This window comes from Ambystoma mexicanum, chromosome 1q (genome assembly GCF_040938575.1).
Source record: "Ambystoma mexicanum isolate Mex_15411 chromosome 1q, UKY_AmexF1_1, whole genome shotgun sequence".
Classification (NCBI taxonomy): domain Eukaryota; kingdom Metazoa; phylum Chordata; class Amphibia; order Caudata; family Ambystomatidae; genus Ambystoma; species Ambystoma mexicanum.
In genome coordinates, this window is record NC_090922.1 from 1,126,150,106 (window position 1) to 1,126,173,036 (window position 22,931).

At 43.9% G+C, this 22,931-nt stretch overlaps 1 protein-coding gene across 3 annotated transcripts in view; it reads left to right on the forward strand.

The window, feature by feature from the left end:
• The window catches only part of VAV3 (vav guanine nucleotide exchange factor 3), a 1,781,337-nt gene that overhangs the window by 603,772 nt on the left and 1,154,634 nt on the right, over positions 1–22,931 (forward strand). The window lies entirely within an intron of this gene.

Sequence of the window (22,931 nt, forward strand, 5' to 3'; positions counted from 1 at the left end):
TGACGCAGTCCTACTGGAGTCTCTGTCAAAATAATTGGGCCTATACTAATACACCTATTGGCAATCCTTACTTCTAAATACAAATGATGTGGGGCAACAATGTAGGCAAAAGAAAAGTCTTCAAGAAATATGTCAGGATAGTTGAGCAGTTGGCTTCCCTTCCCCACGTTTTTAGCACGGGACAAGGTGGCACGTTTGAGCTTCACACACACAATGGCTTTTTGGCCATGAGGAAACAGTTCAAAGCACAGGAATCCGTACCTGCTGACAGAGTCTCTCTCCCAATGACAGTTTCTTATTGCAGAGGGCCTAATGTAACAAACAAACACCAAAGTTCCTTCCTTGTCAGGATTCTCACATTCACAGGTTTGCAATTGCTCTTCCCCGTTCGGACTCAGACCACGAATCTCCCTCATTCAAGCTCAGACCCTTTTGTATCACAATGTTCAAAATTGGTGTCCCTCATTCGAGCTTGGACTATGGATCTCCTTTGTTTTGGCTCAGACCCCTTTGTATCAAAAACCAAAGACTTTCGAGTGTACAATGGGTTTTGCTTAAACCATCGCAGGACCACTTTGATTCATTCCATTTCTCATTCTTTGTGTTTTACTTTCACTTCTGCCACTTCTTGGTTGAATACCTCACAGAGACCTTTGATTGAGCACACTCGTGGTGCCGGACCACTCTGTCATGAATATTGTATCTTCTTTTCTACAGTTCAAACATCCATCAGCCATTAGGCTTTCCTCGCGGTTTTCATCACATGTGTTACCAATCTCTATCTTCTTGTTCTTTATACAATGTTGCCACTTGCAACCTTGACTTCAATACAGACCAGTCTTCCATCGGTCTCCCCAACTCACTGGCTGTGTTGTTCTTTCTTTGATCTTGGAGCCAAGGATGGTACCATGGCGGCTACTTCTTCTCCCCGACTCGTTCAGCCATGCAGGAGGGCCCGGGAATCTCAGACACACAATGCAGTATTCTTCAGACTGGTTTCCTGGCCTCATGCTTTTAAATCCTAAGGTTTCTAGAAAGTAATGGCTTTCTGCCGGAAAGGTCAAAGGTATCTCTCTCCCTGCGTACCCTTCTCTGTTTGCCGTCTTTCTTCCCTCGTTCAGCTGCCACCTCGAAACTGCTGTTCCTTCATGTTCTTTGCCCATCTCAGAGTGTGCTCTCGTGCTACACCTTTTATATGTGTGGGGAAGTTTAATGGAAGCCAGGTGTGAATGATTACCAGTAATTGCCTGACCTTGCCTGACCATAGTAGCGGGACATGTCAGGTACACTGCTCAGCTGTGAGTCTGTTTTCTCCCAGGGAGGGCTGACCATGTGAAAGTGTTTGTGTAGGGAACGGGGGCTGGGTAGAGTTCCCATATATCCTACTGGGTAGGATTGGGTTAAGGTGTTGCTGGGAGATGGATACAGTGTCTCGCCATCAGGTGTCCCACTCCCACTTCCCAAAGACCGCTCACCCAGGTGATCTTGCCACACTGGTTCACCCCCAGGGTCTGGATCCAAAGGGGATGGGCGAGCCCTGGACACCTGAGAGAGAGAGAGACCCTGGGGACTAGCAGGTGAGACAACTTCTGGTTTCTCACATACCCTTCCCCTATGCGATGTAGCCACATCTGTTTCACAGAGAAACCAAAAAGGAAATCGACGTTCCCTTGGTATTTACCTTTTCGGTGTTCCACAGTGAAACAGTAGGCCTGCAGGTCTAAGAACCATTGCATGACTCGAGGGTTTGTTTGTTTGTTTGATATTTATCATGCGCACCAGACCCGAAGGTATCAGGGCGCAGGCAGAAGTAGGAAGTCATACAGCTTGGTACATAGGTTACATAGGTTACAAAGTATCAGAAAAAAACATCACAGTGGTAGAGAGTATACAATAGTGGAGACTGTATAGACAATCTATATACAGGAAAATGTACAGTTATTTACAACTATGGTCACATTCTGTAGCTTCATTTAACATCATTATCTAGGAGCCATGTGTTCAGATGTTGCCTACATTTGGTAAAGGTTTGGTGAAGCTCCATTCTAAGTATGGTAGGTAGTGAGTTCCACAGTTGGGCTGCTTTGACTGGGAAACTGGTGCCCCCAATGGTGGATAGTTTAAAGCGAGGCACCTGAAGGCAGTTGGAATTCACTAGTCTCGTAGGTCTAATAGATGTTTTTCTAGCAAATCTTTCTATTAGATATCATGGTGCTTTATTGTTTATGCATTTATGTATGAGGGATGCGGTTTTTAGTCTGATTTTGGATAGCCACTTGTACTTCCTTCTTGTTCAAGAAATATGTTCTTTCTTAGAGTTACTAAGTGCGGCTCTAAGGGCATTGTTTTGGAGTATCTGTATTTTGTTGATAATGAGTTTGGTCGCGCCAATATATAGGGCATTGCAGTAATCTAGCTTGGATATAATGAGGGCTTTGGCTAAGATCATGCAACTGTTGGGTGAGAGGACTTGTTTGCCAGCTCCAATTAATTTGCATGTATATGTTGTAGAGGAGACTAGGGTGTTTACCTGTTTAGAGAATGTTAGGGTGGAGTCTAAGTAAAAACCTATGGTTTTTACTTCCTTGGCAACCTTAATAAGGTTCCCATCGATGATGAAAGATGAGTATTCTGTGCCAAGTCTGGTGAGAAGAGGTTCCCAGGATGAGAAGCTCTGTTTTATCATTGTTCAGACAGAGGCCGTGAGTGGCCATCTAAGCCTGAATGATACTGCACATTCTATTCACCAATGCTAAATCCTTGCTGTAGTCCCCCGTAAGTGGTAGGAGGATTTGGGTATTGTCTGCATAATTAGAGTATATGATACCCAGATGGTCCAGATCATCAAGCAGGGGCTTGGTGAAGATATTATACAGGGTTGGAGAAACACAGGAGCCCTGGGGCACCCCGCAAGTGATGGGGGTAGGGTTTGTGGATGCAGATGGCGAGAAGACCCTCATGGTTCGGTCGCTGAGGAAATATTGTATCAACGCTATTCCTTCGCTAGAGAAATGAGCAGCTGAGTCCAAGTGGCTACATAAAACGTTGTGATCCACTAGGTCGAATGCTGCCGACAGGTCAATGAGGAGGAGTAGTGCGGGTTTTCCATTGTCTCTTAAATTGTCTATTTGGGCTTTAAGATCAATGAGTGCTGTTTCCGGGCCATGTAATGGTCGGAAACCAGATTGTTGAGAGCCTAATAGTTGGTTAAGTTCTAAGAAGTTCTGGATTTGGATGTAAGCAACCTTGTCTAAAATTTTCAGCAGGAATGGCACAGTGGTGATAGGCCTGTAGTTGGTCGGTATTGCGAGGTTGAGCGTTTGCTTATTAAGGAGTGGGAGTACCCATGATTCCTTAAGGTTGCTAGGTATTGTGCCGGATGTAAAGGAAGCATTGGTGAGTTTGGTGATGAATTGTGCTAGATCCCTAGCAGTGTCCTTGATCAGTTGAGCTGGGCATTGGTCGCCCTTGCAGTTAGATGGTTTGAGACCCAATATAACTTTCTCAACCTCTATAATGGAGACTTTGGAGAAGTGAAATTGGGTGGTAGGTTTAATTTTCAGTGGTGTTGTTTTGTTGGATAGAGTTGTATCAGTTAGTGACGCTTTCTTTAGTGCTGTTTTATTTTGAAGGTTCAAGACTTTGTTGGCTAGCGCGTGCTGGATATCGGAGCACCATGTTTTATCTTTGACACAGTTGTTTTGGGATGTGATAGGATTTTCTAATTCTTTTAAAATATTGAAGAGCTCCTTCATGCTAGAATACTCTTGCATAATTCTACTGTTGTAAGTTTCTTGTTTGGTCAAGAGGATACCCTTTTTGTATTGGGAAGATATATTAATTAGCTTTGATTTATTTTCTGTGGTGGGATGAAGTTTCCAGGCAGTTTTGCATTTTCTTTTGTCTAGTCTTAAATTTTTTAAATGAGGAGTAAACCAATTGTTTAGGTGACATTTGGGTTTGCTATTTCTAAGTTTTAACGGGGCAATATTATCAAGAGTTTTGTTCATGACTTTATTATATTCTTCAACTAAGAAGCTGGGATCCATGTTGTCAGGTAGGGAGTTAAGGGTGGGAAAGATGCAAGGGAGTAGTTTGTCTACTGTGATATTTTTCTAGCAAGTATAGGTGGGGCGCAAAGTGGCTGTGAAGTAGGTCTTTTAGTTGCTAGTATAAAAGATATCAGATAATGGTCCGTCCAACTTGGGGTGAGATGGCAGAGATAGAGAAATTACAGTTATGATCTGAAACTCAATCGAGAATTCTCCCTTTATTATGAGTTGGTTTGTTCACTCTTTGGGTGAAGCCGAGTTCTGTCAAGGTGTTGGCCGCTGAAGTGGCTTGTTGGTCGTTGGTGTCATTAAAGCCTATGTTAAGATCTCCTAACAATAATGTTTGGGAGGTATCCTTTAGATTTTTGGAGAGAATTGTGGAAAGATCTTCCATGAAGGTATTAATGGGACAAGGGGTCTGTATATAAGATGGATGTTCAGTGTTTGAGAGTTGGCTGTGGGTATTTTAATTGACATAGCTTCACATGATTTGACAGTATGCGAGGATGATATTCTCATGCAGAGATTAGCTTTGGCAATGATAGCTAGTCCTCTGCCTCAAGCTTCACATCTATCCACTCTGGAACTACTGAGCAGTGAGTCCTAATTCTTTTTTGTGTGGGGCTTGTTGTTACTACTGTTAGTATTAGGGCTAGATGCATATTTGTGAGATGCTTTACTTTGGAGGTTAAAGTCCTTTCATTGACCTATCCATACTAAAGGTGGTCTGTGCCAAGTGTGAACTTCCTTCCTAGAGGATCATATCTTAGATAGGTGATTGCTCACTTGATGGCAAGGGCCTATAATTCCAACACAAAGTTGTTCTTCTCACGTGGGAAGAGTTTTTGACTAGTGAATAGGGTAGGGTGATCTAAATCATCACTAATTTGCGATAACACTGCTCCCAACCATGTGAGGGAGGTGTCCGTTTGTAAAACAAATTCTTTCGCAAAGTCTGCTACTTTTAAGATTGGGTTCTGACACAATGTTTGTTTTAAGTTGTTGTAACATACATCATACTCCTCAGTCCAATGAAACTTCTGGGGTTCAGCATTCTTTAGGTTGTCTGTCAACCTAGTTGTTCTGTCTGAGAAATGTTGGATAAACCTACAGTAATAACCAATCAATCCTATGAATGCCCTAAAACCTCTCTTGGTTTTAGGCATGGGGTATCTAAGATAGCTTTCACTTTTTCTTATTGGGGCTGGACACTGCCATTCCCTACAAAGGAGCTGATGTATTTCATGGCTGATTACGTCAGCTTACATTTAGATGGATTAGCAGTTACGTTGGCTTCTATGAGGGTTCTTATAGTAGTATGAAGATGAAAAAGATGATCTTCCCAGGTCTGACTATAAGTCACTATGTCGTCAAAATAGGACCCACAGAAATCAGAGTAGGGCTGTAATATCCTGTCCATACGCAATTGAAAAGTGGCTGGGGCCCCATGCAAGCCAAAAGGGAGGGCTTTGAACTGGAATAGACCTAGGGGTGTCGAGAAAGCTATCTTTTCTTTATCATGTCCATGTACTGGGACCTGCCAATATCCCTTGTTTAAGTCTAGGGTGGATAGGAATGTGTTACTTCAGAGTTAATCAATTAATGTATTGATGTATGGCATAGGATAGGTGTCAAAGGCGGAGATGGCATTAACCTGTCTGAAGTCGATGCAAAACCTCCAAGAATGATCAGGTTTTTATACCAACATAATAGGGGAGGACCATGGGCTTGAAAAGGGCTTGATAATGTTTGCCTTCAAAGAAATTTCACTTCCTCAACCACTATTTGCTTTTTTGCATTTCTGGGAGTCTTTAAGGTTTTAAATGGACCACTTTTCCCTTTGGAGTTCTGATATAATGATAAGTGCCATGTACCCTCACTGGTGTCTCGCAGAATACATAGGGGAATGTCATAACCAGGTTGTTTAAATCGTCTTGCTTCTGTCTAGATAATTCTTGGGGAATAAGCTCAGGAAGGTCTATATCCTCCGGTACCAAACAAGAAAATATTGAAGCAGAGACAGCAGACGGATTTTCTTTCTACTCCTTTAAGGGATTTAAGTGGTAAAGGTATATCTTTTGCTTCCTGTCAGGTTGTGCTAGTTTATAGGTACAGGTCCCTGTTCGCTCTAGTACCTCATATGGCCTATGCCACTTTGAGAAAAGTTTCTTTTCAGAGGTAGGTAAGAGGATTGATACCTTTTGTCCTACTGAAAAGGATCTTAAATTTACCTTTTTGTCATAGGTGGACTTCTGGTGGGCATGAGATTTTTCAATGCAAGTATAGACTAGACTCCAAACGAGTTTCATATGATCTCGCAGTCTAGAAGCTGTTTGTTAGAGGGGAATAGGTGCCTCTTCCCTCTCTTCTCAGGTCTCCTGGAGCATGTACAAGACATTTGTTGGCTCTCTACTGTAAAGTAGTTCAAAAGGAGAAAAGCCAGTGGATGCCTGAGGGGTCTTTGTCACTGCAAATAGGGCATACAGGATGATGCTCTCCAAATCCTTTCCATCCTGATCCACCAGTTTTCTCAAAATCATCTTATGGGTTTCACTAAATCTCTCTACTAATCTGTCCATTTGGGGGTGGCAAACTGAGGTTCTTAAGGTGGACATGTGTAGGAATTCCTTGACTTCACCCATGAGTTTATTCATAACATTGGATCCCTGATCCATTAGAATTTCCTTGGGGAAACCAACCCTAGAAAAGAATGGTAGTAATTGTTTTAAGATTTGCTGGGTTGTATTGTTCCGCATGGGGAATGCCTCCGGGTATCTGGTAGCATAATCAACGATATCCATCCATCCCTATTTGGAAGAAAGGGATTTCTATGATTGGGAAGGGGTTTAGAGAGGCAGGTAAGGGAATATTTGCACTGGTTTCCTACCATATTTCACATGTCTGGATGAAGTTCTTTATATTAGCATGGATACCTGGCCAGTAGAATTTTCCATTGATGAGTGCTCGGGTTTTAGACTGTCCTAAATGTCCTCTGTCAAATGAGAATGTGCAATCTCTAGCATAATCTTACGATGGGTTTTGGGGATTACTAATTGAGTTTTACTTAGGCCTTCTCTGGAGGTTTCCTTTCTATATAGTAATCCTTGTTTCAGGAAGAAAAAGGGCACCCCTTTTCTAGTACTTCTCCCTTAGGAATCACGTGCAAGAAACCTTCTGCGACTGCTGGATCATTTCGCTGGGTGAAGGCTAGATTGGGAAGGATGGCTGGTAAGTTCTTCTTCACTCTTTGCCTCTGTGATGGGTGGTACATCAGCCTCTCAAACGCCTAAGCTACCACTCTGTTTCTTCTGGTTCACTTTCTTCCTTGCAATGAGGTAATAGAGCCTTCTCAAGAATTTCTTGTGCAATTTTGGTTCCACATTATATTTCAAATGGATTTTCTCCATGGTGTTGTAGGCGAACCTTTATCTCTCCCCAGAAGTCAGGATCTATGATGCCTGCTAGAACATCCAGACCAAACTTCCAGGCTAGGCTATATTTTGGGGCCAATCTTATTTAATAGCCATCAGGGGTTATTAGGACTAAGTCTGTGGGAATTATTGCTCTTTTGCCTGGTGGAATAGCAACTTCTCTGCTAATGCAAATATCAAAGCCTATGGATTCTTTCATGGTGGTAGAGGGATCTGAGGCTCTGTGACTATGTTTCTGGAATTTAAGGGTATCCCAATTTGTCTCAATTGAGTCACATCCCAGCTCTGACAACACATGTAAGGAAGGCATGGTAACAAACAGTGAAGACAGACACAAGTGATCACAGTTCAAGGGTGTTTATAGAACTTCAATGGGTTGGTTGAACGCCTATCTAAGCCTAAATCTAAGGATGGGAGCAAGCTATGACCATCAAATAATAACAATAATGGAGTCCTAGTGGAGTTTCTGTCAAAATGAAAGGGCCTATACCAATAAACCTATTGCCAATCCTTACTTCTAAATACAAAAGGTGTGGGACAATAAGATATGCAAACAGAAAAGTGTTCAAGAAATAATATGTCAGGATAATGGAGCAGGTGGCTTCCCTTCCCCACATTTTCAGCACGGGGCAAGGCGGCATGTTTGAAATTCGCACCTACTCTGGCTTCTCTGCCACAGGGATGCAGTTATGCCAAAGCCTCTTTCCCAATAACAGTCTGTTACTGCAGAGGGCCTGTCATAACAAACAAGGACCAAAGTTACTTTCTTATAAAGATTCTCACATTCATAAGTTCTCACTTCCAGTGTTCATCATGGCTCTCCCTCCTTCAGGCTCGGACCCTTTTCACACAATGTTCACAATTGGTCTCCCTTGTTCGGGCTCGGACCTCTTTAGCACAATGTTAACAATTGGTCTCCCTTTGTTCGGGCTCGGACCATGAATCTACCTTGTTTGGGCTCAGACCCCATTTAGCACAATGTTCACAATTGGTCTCCCTCGTTCGGGCTCAGACAAGGTAATCTCACTTTCCTTTAAAATGTGAAATGTGTTTTGCTTAAACCATCGCAGGACCTCTTTGATTCAATTCACTTCTCATTCTTGCCAATCTTCTACTATTCGTTTCTGCCACTTCTTGGCTGGATACCTTACAGAGATCTTCGATTGAGCAACCTTGCGGTGCCAGTGCACTCTGTCATTGGTATTGTATCTTTCTCCGTTAATGGTCAAACATCCATCAGCAATTAAGCTTTCCTTGTGTCTTTCATCACTCTAAGTGGTTTCAACCCAGCACTCCAACTAAGTCAATGTCTAGCTGTAATGCCCAGCTGGAACCCTTATTTATATATTTTTATGTCAAAAGTTCTTTTATTTCTGGATGATGTGCCCTTATATAACGCCCCTCTCTTTGAATCTCCCCAGTCTCACTGAATCAAGAAGTAGGTTTGTTTTGCAAATTAAAAGATTTATTTGATGAATTGAACAATATATATATCACACTTTTATGAATATGAATAATATCTAAATATCACACTTATTAATACTTATACAATAATCAGCAATGGGTAGTATTACAATAATCAACAATCTCTTTAATCAATTAGGAGTAGGAATAGGAAGAATAAGGTAGCAGAGAATAACTTTATGTGGGTTCAATGAAATGCAATGATATGAAATGAATGCAGCACAGAAATAAAACTTGATATGAAGTCAATCAAAGACAATGTAATCACTCTTTCCCCCTGTTACTACACAATCCCCCCTAATATGCATTATGAAGAGATGGAATGGGGGAACACAGATTTCAGGAATAACAATCAACAATTGCAGTTTCAATCCCGATTGCCCCAGCAAGCTTAGATAACAGGAATGATTTTAAACAGGTCAAAGGCTTTTGAATGTGATATGAAGTGATGGGAAAAAAAGCTAAAATGACTTTAATTCGCTAAATTGATTCAGAACTAGTGAGAGTTGCTTTGGATTGGTTCAGGTAGACACTAGCAATGATTGTTGATTGATGAGCAGATTGAAAACGATATTCAGAGGTTGAATGCAAGAAATGGCTATTTTAATATGGAGTGAAATTGAGCCAAATGCAAATCGCTGCAAACTTTCCAGCGCACGAGAAATGTGATTACAGAAAAACTATAAGGAATCGGAGTGCGATTCTTAGTTTGTTTGGCAGCTGAGGATGTTAGCTTCAAAATGACAGTTACATTTCGTTCCTAGCATGTACGGTTCAAAGGTTACAGAGATTTTAGCAAAGGTCGATTTTTCGCAAGAGTCAAGATTCCAAATGAGAGATGCGCTTTTTGAAGATTACAAACAAGGATTTCTTAACACTAAGGGAGGCTATGAAGATGCAAGATACCAACTGTACAGCCACCAGTCCAGAGGCGCCTCTGTCTGATCTTTGTCCGCTGCGACACTTGCCTTCTTCAGCAAAAATATTAGCGCAAAGATGATTATCACTACAATTATCACAGGATAATGTGGATGAGAGAAGGAGTCAGGATAGATGAAAGAGATTCTATATTGCAGTCTGGATTTGTTGGAATGGGTTGGATTGGATTACTTAATACTAAGAGGTTGGTTATAGACAGTTCTACGCTAAATACTCACAACTATGGTTTGGAATGGGTCCATCAAAGATCTGGTCAAAGGTTTGGCTGGAATTCACTCGCCACCGGACAGGTCTCAGGCGCTTGGTTCTGCTCTCAGCAAGGCACTCTGGTCTGCACGGCCTCTTGGACTGGATCTGACGGGTTCGGTTCTGGGTTACTGCTCTGCTGGACTTATCTGGATCTTGGGTTCTAGCAAGGGTTCTTAGTCAGAAGCAGCCAAATCAGCACAGCCAGGTTGTTAAATTGGTTTGGCCCCGTGGAAGTTTAGGGGTTAAAATCAGGTTGCAAGATTTTAAAGGCCCACTGAGAAGGGTTCAACTTTTTGGTTTGGGCCTCTGCTTCAGGGTTCTGGAGTCTGGATAGTTCTGGAGTCTGGATAGTTCTGGATTCTGGATAGTTCTGGATCTGGATTCTCCTTTAGAGCACTATGCCGGTAGATCAGTGATGAGTGAATCCGTCTGTCTTTCTGGGTCCTCAACAGTCCCTATTTATCCATCTTCCAAATGGGTGGGGAGGCTGATTATACTATGCCCAACCCTCTAAGAATCTGATAGGTCAGATAATTCCCTCTCCCCTGATTTGGGAAGAGAACAGTGTGTAATGATGTGTCATCATGTGTCAGAGTGACACTGTGTTTATGGTCCAGAGAAAAATCCTCCCCTTTGTTTCTACCCAGAAAATCTACTTTTTCCTAAAAAAACATATTTCCAATATGCCCAACTTGTTAATAATACATATTTACATTACAGATTAACTAAGGTACGTTTCTGTCCAAGCCTCATCTTCCTACGGGTGTTGGTTCACAAATGACAGTTTTTCGCGCTTTTGGGCGGTTACCCAGTGTCAGTTCTGTACCAATTTTCACATACATGCACATATCCCTGTAAATTTTCATATTCCTACCATAATCACAATAGCTAGAATATGAACATTTTCGTGGTTCATTCTCTGAATATCGCACAGATTCCAGATTAGTTTTAAACTGTGAGGAAACTTTTAATTTAAATAACCTATAAATTCCATATTTTTATCAGTTCAGTATAATTTGCTATGAGTCTTTTTATCAAACATATTTTCTGTGCTTTCTGAATCCACAAACGGTTTGTCTCTGCCTCCAAGGTCTTGGCTGGGCCAGAGAGTCACATGGGCTTGTCTTCTTGGGCAGTTGGTTTAAGTTCACACCCGAATTAGCATTTTCTTTCAGTTCAAGAAGCCCATTGTTTCTTTACAAGAGCAGCAGAGCAAGTCTCCTACTCTTCTCATTAGCATTCAAATGAGATATCCTCTCCTTTTGGTGGGAAGGAACAGGGTGGTATGTCCTCAGTGGGGGAAAACCTCTTTGAAGTTTTAGCTGAATCAGGTTACCTTATAGTAAATTGTGACATTATTCCTTGTGAAAGTTACAGTTACGAATTTAAAATAAGAAACCATATCTTCAATTCCAGTCTTTTTCAACATGAAAATCAATAGTGGCACCCTATATTGCATTTGATGGAAGTCCCTTCTTTCTCCACACTTAGATTTTGGGGCACAAGTTTAAGATGACAGGTTTAGAGATCGCCAGCTTCTGACAGAGGCGAGTAGCGGTATTGTGTTATTTTCAACATATTTTCCCAAGAAAGCATCTTTAAATGTGGATTTTCTTCTGATAAATGTACTCCTGCTGACATTATATTTATGTGGATTCTTGAAGTAGAATGATGTTTAACCCCCAACAAGGAGGTTGGATCTTTTGTGTGGTTTGTGAACCATGATTTTTGCAAATTTGACAAACAAGAAAAACAGATTTCCAAACAGCTCTGTGTTTCTTTTGCAATCAGCATTGATTTTTCAAGTAGTTTTAGGCTACTCTGTGGGTAGCCCAATGATGGGTTTTGGCAGTGGTCTCCTGTGTTACCACTGACATAGGCAACAGTGGATTGGCGGCCTATTTTTCTGGTTTTTCCTGCAAACCTCTGGGTGATTATAGTGTGCCTAATGCTTTCCAGCGGCCATTCTGATGTTCCTGATGCACACAACACACAGTAATGCTGCAGGGCCTGGACTAGTGGGTTAAAACATCCCACATCACACACGTTACCAATCTTTGTTCTTGTGCTCATTATACAATGTTGGCGCTTGCAAGCTTCACTTCAACAAAGACCGGTTTTGCATCGGTCTCCCCGACTCACTGGCTCTGCTTTGATTTTGGAGCCAAAGACGTTACTGCAGTGGCTGCTGTTCCTTCCCAACTCGGTCAACCATGCAGGAGGGCTCCGGGTATCTTCGACACACCATACAGGATTCTTCAGTCTGGTTTCCTGGCCTTATGCCTTTTAATCTGAAGGGTTCTCAAAGGTAATGGTTTCTCACCAGAAAGGTTAAGGGTATCTCCCTCCTTGCGCCCCCTTCTTGGTTTGCTGTATTTCTTCCCTCGTTCAGCTGCCGTTCGGAAAATACTGTTCCTTCGTGTGCTTTGCCTTGCTCAGAGTGTGCTCTCTTCCTCTAGCGTTTATCTGTGTGGGAAAGTTTAATGTAAGTCAGGTGTGAGTGGTTACCAGGAATTGCCTGACCTTGCCTGACCATAGTCTTGGGACATGTCAGGTACAATGCTCAGGTATGAGTCTGTTTTCTCCCCGAGCGGGCTGTCCATTTGAAAGTGTTTGTGAAGGGAAAGGGGGAGGGTACAGTTCCTAAATATCCTACCAGGTAGGATAGGGTAAAGGTGTTACAGGGAGGGGGATACCACGTCTCGCCATCCGGTGTCCCACTCCCCGAAGAAGCCTCACACAGGTGATCCTCTCACACTGGTCCACCCCCAGGGTCTGGATCCATCACCCCACATCGAGTGAAGAAGCACTGTGGGTCTTACACACTGACCTATGAAATGTTCTCATGCTGCAGGAGCAGCGGGAGCAGCACAGCCTGCAAAGGTAAGCCTTTGAGGGGCTTATCAATGTGTTTGCCGAAACATGTATTCTATTCTATTCTATTCTATTCTATTCTATTCTAAAGAATGTTTCTAAGGTGCCAACTCGCTCGCAAGCCTCAGAGTGCTCATATAAAATACAAACAAGAAACATAAATATGGAAACCATGATGGTGAAATGCAGTCAAAAGAGAAAAGGGGGAGAGGAAGTGAGGGTGAAATAAATTCCACCTCCATTGAACAGGTACGTTTTCAAAGCTTTCCTGAACTGGGCGGTCGATGGAAGCTGCCTGATAGAATGGGGCAGATCATTCCAGACCCTTGGGCCCCAGGCATTAAAACTCAGGTCCCCAAATCTCTTGAGTTTGAAACGCGGTTGCAATAATAGGTCCTTGTTACTGGACCGCAGCATTCGCCTGTGAGGCAATCTCATAATTTGTGATCCAAGATAGCTATGAGCAATATCTGCAAGGCATTTTTATACTAGGCAGGATGTTTTGAAATGAATCCTCTGGTGGACAGGAAGCCAGTGTAGTTTCTTGCGGGCATCAGAGACATGATCTCTACTTCCAATGCTGCATGCGGCTCTAACAGCCCCGTTCTGAATGGTCTGAAATGTTTTCACGTTTGTTTGGAGGTGCCAACTAATAGCCCATTACAATAATCAAGGCTAGAACTAATGGTAGTTGTGGCTATCAAGGCCATCTTTCCCATTGACAGATATGGCAGTATCTACCATAAAAGTTGTGTCATGTAGGTACAGCTGGAACTTAGGTAGGAAAGATGTTTGTTAAAGTTTAGGTTGCAATCAAAAGCAACCACCAGGGTTTTAACATGGTTAGAAACCTGGATACTAGCGATGCCTATTAAAAAGGCTTCATACTGAGGGCCTAATGTCTTAAGCTTGGCCGTACTACAGAGAATCAAGATCTCGGTTTTCTTGTCGTTTAGAGCCAGTGAGTTGATTTCCATCCATACTTTGATGGCATCAAAGACCCCACCGACCATCAGTGAGTCTGCATCATAAGAGCCTGACCATTCAATGATAATCTGGGTGTTGTTGACATAATTTGCATATCTGACACCCAGACTATCCAGGAGATCAAAAAGAGGTTTTAAATAGATGTTGTACAACAGGGGGGACACACTGGATCCCTGTGGAACACCACAACAGAGGAGGATCTCTTGTGACTTAAAGTCCTCCTTGGATAACTTGGCACTGCTCGGACCAAGAAAAGATCTGAATCAGTTTGCTTCCAGCTTAGATCAATTGCCAACCTCAATTACCCTTTCTGCCAGCCTGCCATGATTGACCCGATCAAAGGCGGTGGACAAGTCCAGCAACAGCAGCATGGCCCGGCAAACATCTGAACAATTTTGTTTAATGCAGATTTGACTTCCACCAAAGCTGTTTCCATTCCATAATTCTTCCTAAAACCAGACTGGCCCTTAGACAAAAGGCCCCCTCTTCAACAAAGGTGTCATACTGAGTATAGGCAACTTTATCGATGATCTTTAGTAAGAAAGGGACATTTGTTACAGGGTCAATAGTTAAGGGTTCCTTGTGGATCTAGACCTTCCTTTTGTAATAGTGGAGTGATCCAGGCTTCCTTAATACAGCCCGGAACGTTCCCTTCCTGGAAGGAGCAATTTATGTAGGATGTAAGTGGTGTCGCAATACTGAGGAAATATTCCTTAAACAGCGATGCAGGGAAGATATCGCCCTTACATGGTGTAGGTTTCAGATTAGCGACCATTGTGGATAACTCATGAATTGAGACCTGCTTGAACATGAAAGCATCAGCACCTCTATCCTCTTCCAGGCTGAGGGCCCTAGTATCCATGCCTACCACATGAGATGTATGAAGTTTATTGGTGTGCTCCCTTGATGTTGTCTAACTTTTTGGACAAAGCTTTCATGGATATTTTGACACCATCCATCGTCCACAACTAACTGTGCCTCTTGCGTCTTCCCCTTTAGCTCGTTCAAAATGTTGAACAGCTCTCTAGTTCTAGATTTTTCACCCAAGATACGTTCTTCCATTTTAGCTTTATTTGCTCTCAAGATAGCATCTTTATAATATTTGGCTCCTTCTTTATACCTGGGCCAGGGTGTTTTTTGTGGGATTCTTCCGCCAGCCTCTTTCAGCCGCCTGTTTAAGCTACCTGGCTGCCAGAATATCAGGTGAGAACCACTGGTTAGCACTAATATGTACTTCTTTTTTTTTTTATTAAAGAAGGCCTAAGAGGTGCTAATTTATCGAAGGCAACATTTAATATGTCTCGCAGCTGAGGGTGGATGATTTCAATGAACAGTTACCCTTTATGGCCAGTAGTTGAGAGGAAACAGTGGAATTGAAGGCATCCTGTGAGACGTTGCGAGTGCCTCTACGCAAGATGGATTTGAGGCATAAACCTGCCCTATCTATAGCTTTGCCAGAACTAGGGATGGCAAAATGAATAAAAAAATGGTCTGACCAGCAGCATGTTTTCACATTTAGTGGCAAGATGATCTGATTTCTGGATAAAATCCAGTCCAATGTATTGCCCCCTTGGTGAGTGGGAACGGTGACATATTGTTTTAGCCCTATACTTTCCAGAAGGTTGAATAGAATGCCTGCCTCTGAGTCCAATGGATCATTAGCCCAGATATTAAATTAGAGTTGTTCCTGAAAATCTGGCAAAATGGCCAGAGGACGATAAAGAATAAGGAGGCTAAGGGCGGTTGTATGACTCAGGTTCAATTTTACCAGAAAGTCCTCACAAGCATCAAATACCAGTATGCTAGATACACAAAATGGTGGCTGGGTTGGGAACCGCAGGAAATTCTTTCTGTACCATATCATTTACGGGGCATAAATCCTGGATCATTCTCCAAGTGCCCCTGTGGCCTTTTTGACAGGGTAGCTCACAGTATTTCACGGTGAGGTGGATAGCACTATTATCCCTTGATCGAGCAGTGCCTGTATCGTGTCTGTTATTCCTTCTTCTGCCTCTGTTCATAGTGGGTACTGTTTCACCCGGGGCCGCACTGCTCCAGCCTTCAGTGTAATGTGTATTGGGGTCACTTCTTTTAAATGCCCAATGGCATGTGGATTGGTGGTCCACAGCTGTGTGGGCACATACTGCAGATCTGCCTCAATGAATTGAGGTGGCGCCACAACGGCCATCAAGGGGGACTATACCTTCCTGTATTGCACCATGATCTCACAAGGAAGACAAATCTCTAAAAGTATCTCCTCATCACTGTCATTGTTCTCATAAAGTGCTGAATCTGTTACCTCCTTGAGGGGTACGGTGGGATTGATGCAAAGCACAGTACTCCATTTGCACCCTTGTCTGTCTGTTTCTAGAACAACCACTCTTTCTGCAGATACCACCAATCCTTGTAAGTCCACAGATAATATTGTACCCACCACTAATCTCGAGACACTACAGGGTTAGAAATTAAATTTGTTGGCACTCTCCAACAGCCCTTGACGATTTCTGGCACTGCCTTGAAGAGTATTGTTATGCCATAGATAAACATGTCTGGGTCTACAGGTATTTCCCAGACCACCACCTCATCTGCCATTGTGTGTATTATCACCATCGCTCTCCTTGCTCACATCCCTGGTGTGGCGCAGATAATGCCGTAGTCAGTGAATGAGATTGTTATGTTCAAATTACTAAGCCGATCTCTGTGGAGCACGTTTATTTATTTATTTTTGTTATTTGTGTAGCACACCTAACTCATGAGCATCTGGGCGCTTTTCTTACATGTGAGGATATACATTTTTCATCTTGGTTACAAATGTACAGATTCCAGTTTTAATTACAGTAGTTTACATAGTGATGCAGTAATGTACATAGAATGTCCAGATTCAGGTCGCTTAATTATTAGTTATTTACATGGTGATACAGTAATTTACACAGTTACATCAGAAGTCCCATATGGGCTAGGGCAAAATTGTTATTTACGTAATCATAAGATGGTAGAAAGTTTCGGAGATGCTGTGACTATGCAATTGTTTACATATTCTTAGGTAAAGAGCTTAGTTGCCTCGGCTCTGAGTAAAGAGGTGGGGTTTTCAATGTTTGCAGAAGGTCCAAAAGGATTCTTAAGCCCTCAGTGTGACTGGCATGGTGTTCCAGTGTTTGATGGGTAGTGTAGGGAAGCTGCTGACTCCTGCTTTCTGGAGTTTGTATCTAGGTGTAGCAAGTAGACGCAAGTAAACTGCTCTAGTCGGCCTGAGGGATTGGGATCTAGATATTTTGTCTGACAGATAAATAGGGGCCGATCTGATTAGGCATTTGTGTCCGTGTGAGTGTTTTGAACATGATCCGTTCTTGCACCGGGAGCCAGTGTACATTCTGTCTAGTTGAAGATATGTGTATAGTTCTAGGAATGTTAAGAGCGGCTCTCGGAGCGTTATTTTGAAGAACCTGTAGTTTTCCGACGTTGTGAATCTTGGTGCCCGCATAGAAAGCATTGCCGTAATCTAATCTAGTCAGAATGAGAGCTCTGGCCAGGTGCAGCTTTTCAATGGGCCGGTGAGGAGCATACATGCATCAACATTCACTGTTGGGTAACACAGTGATCTAGGCAGGGTAGCACATTTAACCAGGTAGTGGTGGCCCGGGTACAAATAGCAATATTCAGCTAAAGTTTGTGCCCAAATTAATGTGCAGCTTTTCAACGAACGGGTGAGTAGCATACAAGCATACAAGCATCAACATTCAATTTTGGGTAAAACAGTAATCTAGGCAGGGCGGCACATTTAATCAGGTGGTGGTGGCCTGGGTACAAATATCAATGTTAGGTTAAAGTTCACACCCAAGTTAATGTGCAGCTTTTCACCGGTCCGGTGAGGAGCCCTTTCACTTAATTTAATATAGCCACATATATACGCAGTGATCTTAGCTACCTAGGGGTCCCACATGCTCAAGTGCCAGGTAGCCACACTAGTTATGTAGTAGAAAGGCATTAGTTTAGTGTGTCATGCAGCTAGCAAGATCTTCATTGTGTACAAGTTCACAAGTGCGAAAGCTCGTAATACTAATTGTTGCTCCATGGTGGATGCACTAGTTAGGCTAATGGTCGCTCATGCAGATCACACTTTCCTTATGGGTAGATGAGCATGTTTGCACTTTGTGGTGACTGCAAAGTGGTATTATCATTGTGCCGGTGGGAGAAGTGAACGTGGAGCTTACCCCAAAGTGCTCTAAGCATGTCTCCGTGTTCCAGTTCCTGATGTAAGAGCAGTGGGCTCCTTCCCGGCTCCGACAGGCTCAGAAAGGAGCCTTTGTATCGGGCCTTAGTAGGAGGGCCGGCTTCGCCTGCTGGTGTATCCGGTTAGTAGATGTGGGGAAATGGGGCCAATAGAATGTTAGCAACAACTATGGCAGTTACCATGGTGATGTGGCGGGCATTAGTAAACCTTGTGGTTGGCCGTGGATAAGGCTGATTTCTTGCTTGCAGAGTGTGTTTCTGCGACACTAGGGCCCTGAAACAGCCCAGATACAAAATATACAGCCTGGAAAATGCAGCACGTTGATTTCAGAGTGCAGATATAAAACGAAGCAAAGGGATGCACTGAGGTGGCAGCTGCTCCGGCAGGCCTTACCTCTTATGTACAATGCAGGCTAGCTGCTCCTGCAGCACTCTGTATCATCGTTAGCAGGCTCATTCCGCTGGGCTCACTGTATTATGACAGGAGACCTCTCAGAGTACAATAGGGGAGTTTGAACCACCCTCCCCCCTACTTTTACATCCAAATCTTTAGTGTATGGAACCATAGCAATAGCCCCAGAGAATCCCTGCATGTTGAGAGTTTTGCCAGATAATGGAAAGTCCCCTTCACTGATGCATGATTTCTCAGCGCCTGAATCAACCATAAAAATGAATTGCTATCTCTGCCCCCACCAAGGGCTACTCTTCAGGGTTGAGGGTCATTTACAGGACTGGACACACAAGATCTCTCTGTGGGCTGTCCTAGTCAGGGTATGTATTTGTCCTGGGAAATGAGAAGGGGTTGCCCCCACTATGGTTGTACCTTGAAATGGGGTGACTGTACCATTGAAAGGGTGTGTGCCACCTGCCTGTTGGAAAGTGTTCTGCTGTAAATATTGTTGCATCACTTGCTATTGCTGCTGTTGGGAGAATGGGCCTGGGATCTGAGGGGGCAACTGTGTGTATGGTTGGTGTATTTCATGGGGTATAGAAGTCATTCTGGCCGTCAGCCCTTGGGGGTGGCCCTTGAGGTGGTGGACCATACATCTATTGACCATAACTGTACCCCATTGCCTGTCTGCTCCTACACTCTCATGAAAAATGCCCCCATTTTCCACAGTTCCAACACTGTGAAGGCCCCATACCACCGCCTCTGGATCCCATTCCTCCAAATCCCCCTCCTCCCGATCCTCGAAACTCACCTCTTCCTCACCTCTGTCCTCCTTACCACTGTGGGCTGAGGTACTGTGTGTTTCCGCCCCACTGTCCTTGTCCTCCTTCCGACCACACTGCGGCTATTCTAGCGTTTGCGAAATTCTGGGTGTATCCTGACACTTCTGTCTGTGCTGGTGTAGATACTGATGCCTCCACAGCGACCGTAGCTAGTTTGTTTTGTACTAGTTTTGCTTCCTTATACTTAGCGGTCAAAAATGTAGACATATGTTCTAATATCCCCTTGTTATGGGACCCCTGCTTTGTCTCTGTCACCCACTGTTTGTGGTATTTTTCAATTCTGTCCCGATACAATGGCAGGGCCTTACACATATACTCTAGGGGTTTTCTCCACCCATTGTAATATACCGTTCTCCTCAGCGTCTCTACTCTGCGCACGCTGCTGCTGTTCTTCAAAAAGTCAGTCCGTCATCTCCCCTTCCCCACAAAAAATCTAAAAACTATTTCTCCCACCCCCTCCTTCTCTCACACACCACACACTCTCCTCACACCAATAATCACAAAACGCTGCCCTTGGCGGGCTTCCTTCTACACAATAAAACACAAACAATACAAGCTAAAATAACAAGCTAAAATAAGAAAAACTACTATTCCCGAGCCCTCTAATTATACAGGCCCCCTATTTATTTTCTTTTTCCTCTGTTATACAATGGTCATGGTACCACCTTCTCCCCTCTCTCGGGGAGGCTCCCCACCATTGTATTTTCCTTTCCTTAATATTCTCCTTAAAAAATGAATAGCAAAAAATAAAACACACCACATCCACAACATGCCAACAAATTCACTCACCGCGTACCCGTGCTCTTCACACTCTCCCATACATCTCTCCCCTACTTGTTATCACTTGCAAGCCTAAACTCACGTGGGCATGTTCACTCGAACTCCTCCATCACGGGGTTCCAACAGCACCGGCCTGCACTTACCTGGGAGCTGCGCCCAGCTCTAAAGAGCAGTCAGGAATTCCTCATTAGATGTTCTCCTGCACGGCCACTGGGGAATACGCGTTTTTGGGACTGGTTGCTGAAAATGGGCACGGCCCCTTCGGACAAGCTGTTTGGACACCTCCACAGGTACGGGGGATGCTGTAATACCATCGGGGTCACCAATTAAAGGCACGCCCCTAAATGCTCACACACGAAAAAATACAACCCGCTAGGAAAAAAAGCCAAGAGGTTCTTGCAAGGATAACACATTTTAATTATACAAAACATAGGTGTGCCAGCAAAGAACCCTGCTGCTGAGGTAGGCACTGAGCAAAAAAGGTGCAAGCAAAAGCTTAAAAAGGGGCACAGCGTCATCAATATACAGTAAAAACCTGTGAGGCTGGTTGGTGCGATCCTATGCATGGGCAGCCTACTCCATAGGGGATGCCAGGCCATTGGCCCCAGCCCTGTGCGTTCGTCTTCCTTCACGTGGGGTCAGCTGGGCTCATCTTCTTCAGGGAACCAGAGTCGAAAATACAATTCAATGTGTTATCATAACAGTGCTACTCTTTGTTACGCAGGGCACATGGCATGATCATGGATGGATACGGGAGGAGGCTCAAGGTCACTGTGACCCGCACACATTTCACTCATCCCAATTGCATCGTCTGCTGTCCAAGGCTTCCACCCTCACTTTTGGACTATGATTTATCGCTCCCTGCACCTCGCATTACAAATCATGCCATTGTAAAGTACAGATAGGGTGACCATTCTTTTAGATCTTTTATGGTTGTCTGATTTATGGTCGGTGGTCCTGGGGTCAGCTGGTATCTTGGAATTAAAGGGTCTTGAGGCTTGTACAGTTGTATGGGCTATAACTTTTAGTTGGCTGAGGGGAGGGGGTCGGAGGATTGCTCTGGGCTGGTTGGGATAACACGTACAGCGAGGCACCTAGCACTGTCTCTTGGACTTGCAGGACACATTCCTTCTCGGGATAAAACGTGTTGGCAGCAGTTGTAGAACAAAGGAGGGTTTTTTGTGGAAATTAACGGCACACCTCTCTCTCTCGTCAGCGACTGGGCCTATTCAGGTGTCTTCATCAGGTGTCTGGCCTCTGTCTACCATGCTGCCATGCAGGCCCAATGTTTCTGCCATAGCTACAGAATGGAACCTATTTATATGCGCACACCAAGTCTAAACATCTACAGTTTGCATAATATTATGTCAGTGCAGGGTCTCTTAACACCCCCCAAACATCCTGACACATCACAGGTGTCTCATGGGATTCGCCTTACCCTAAAGCACCTAAGGGGGTGGTACCAGTAGCATGGGGAGGAGTTGTAGTAATGGAGTGGTAGGAGTAGTTGTGCGGGATGGGGAGTAGTAGTGGAGTAGGAGTAGTAGCAGTGGAGTGGGAGGCAAAATAGCAACGTACGAAGTTATCAGAGTTGTAGTGGGAAGGAGGAGGAGTGGCTTTGGAGAAAGGCTGATGACATCAAAGGGTGTAAGCAGGAGGCAGAAGGAGCAATAAATCAGAAGGATACAAGGTTGATGGGAAGGAGTCGGATGAGAGGAAGCAGATAGAGTAGAGGGGTAAGGTAACGGTGGTCATGAGTGTAACCAGGCAAATCTTGCAGAGCAATTGCAAGGCATGACCCCATTCCTGATCAGATCACAAACCTGTGGTGAGTGTAGGGAAAGTTAGAAAGTCTCTGAGGAAGTTGGCCTGAATTCAGGGAGCCATCTATAGTTAGACTGGTGCTTAGACGGTAGGGGACTGGCCACTAGCACTAACCCGGGGTTACGTACGCCCATTGGGGGGGGGGGTTTCCATGGGGGAAAAGTGAGAGAGGGGCAGCCCTAAGGTACTCCCCAAACCCCTTTTCTAGCAGCTGCCTCTGATCACACAAAAATGTCTGTCTCTCATCATTGCTGCAATGATCAGACCATAGCTGTCACTATATTTGTAATAAAGACCTATGAGACTCAGAGGGCCTCATTATAAGGTTGGAGGTAGCCATGGTGCTAATACCCCCTTACCGCATACCGGGTCCGGGTTTTCGGAATGGTTACTTCCCGGGTCATTCTAACCTTGGAGGACCCGGTAAGTCCCCATTCTGAAAACCATTCCCCATTCCCATTCGAGCCCCCATAGGGGAAGGAGCTAATAACGGGCCCGCAAATAGCGGGCCCGATATTAGCTCCCTGGTAAAACCAGCCAGCCGTAGTGGGACCCAGCTAAGGGACCTTGGAATGCGGCTGTAAGGGGTTAACGGCACTGGCATCCTGCGTAATGAGGCCCAGAGTGTTTTCTGTGCCATCTGTGGCAAGTGCCAATTACCTAATTGCCTCCAAGATAAGATTGAATGGATGTTAAAACTATCCGTGCCCCAGATAAGGTTTTGAGATGGGGGTACGTTACACACTTTTTTTTTAAATTAGTGGGTACATTTAATTTGTAAGCGTAAACATGATTAGCATCCTTTGCAAGAGTTTAGGAAGAATGTGACAAGCAAACAAAACAACACCGAGCTCCCTTCAAGTGTTGT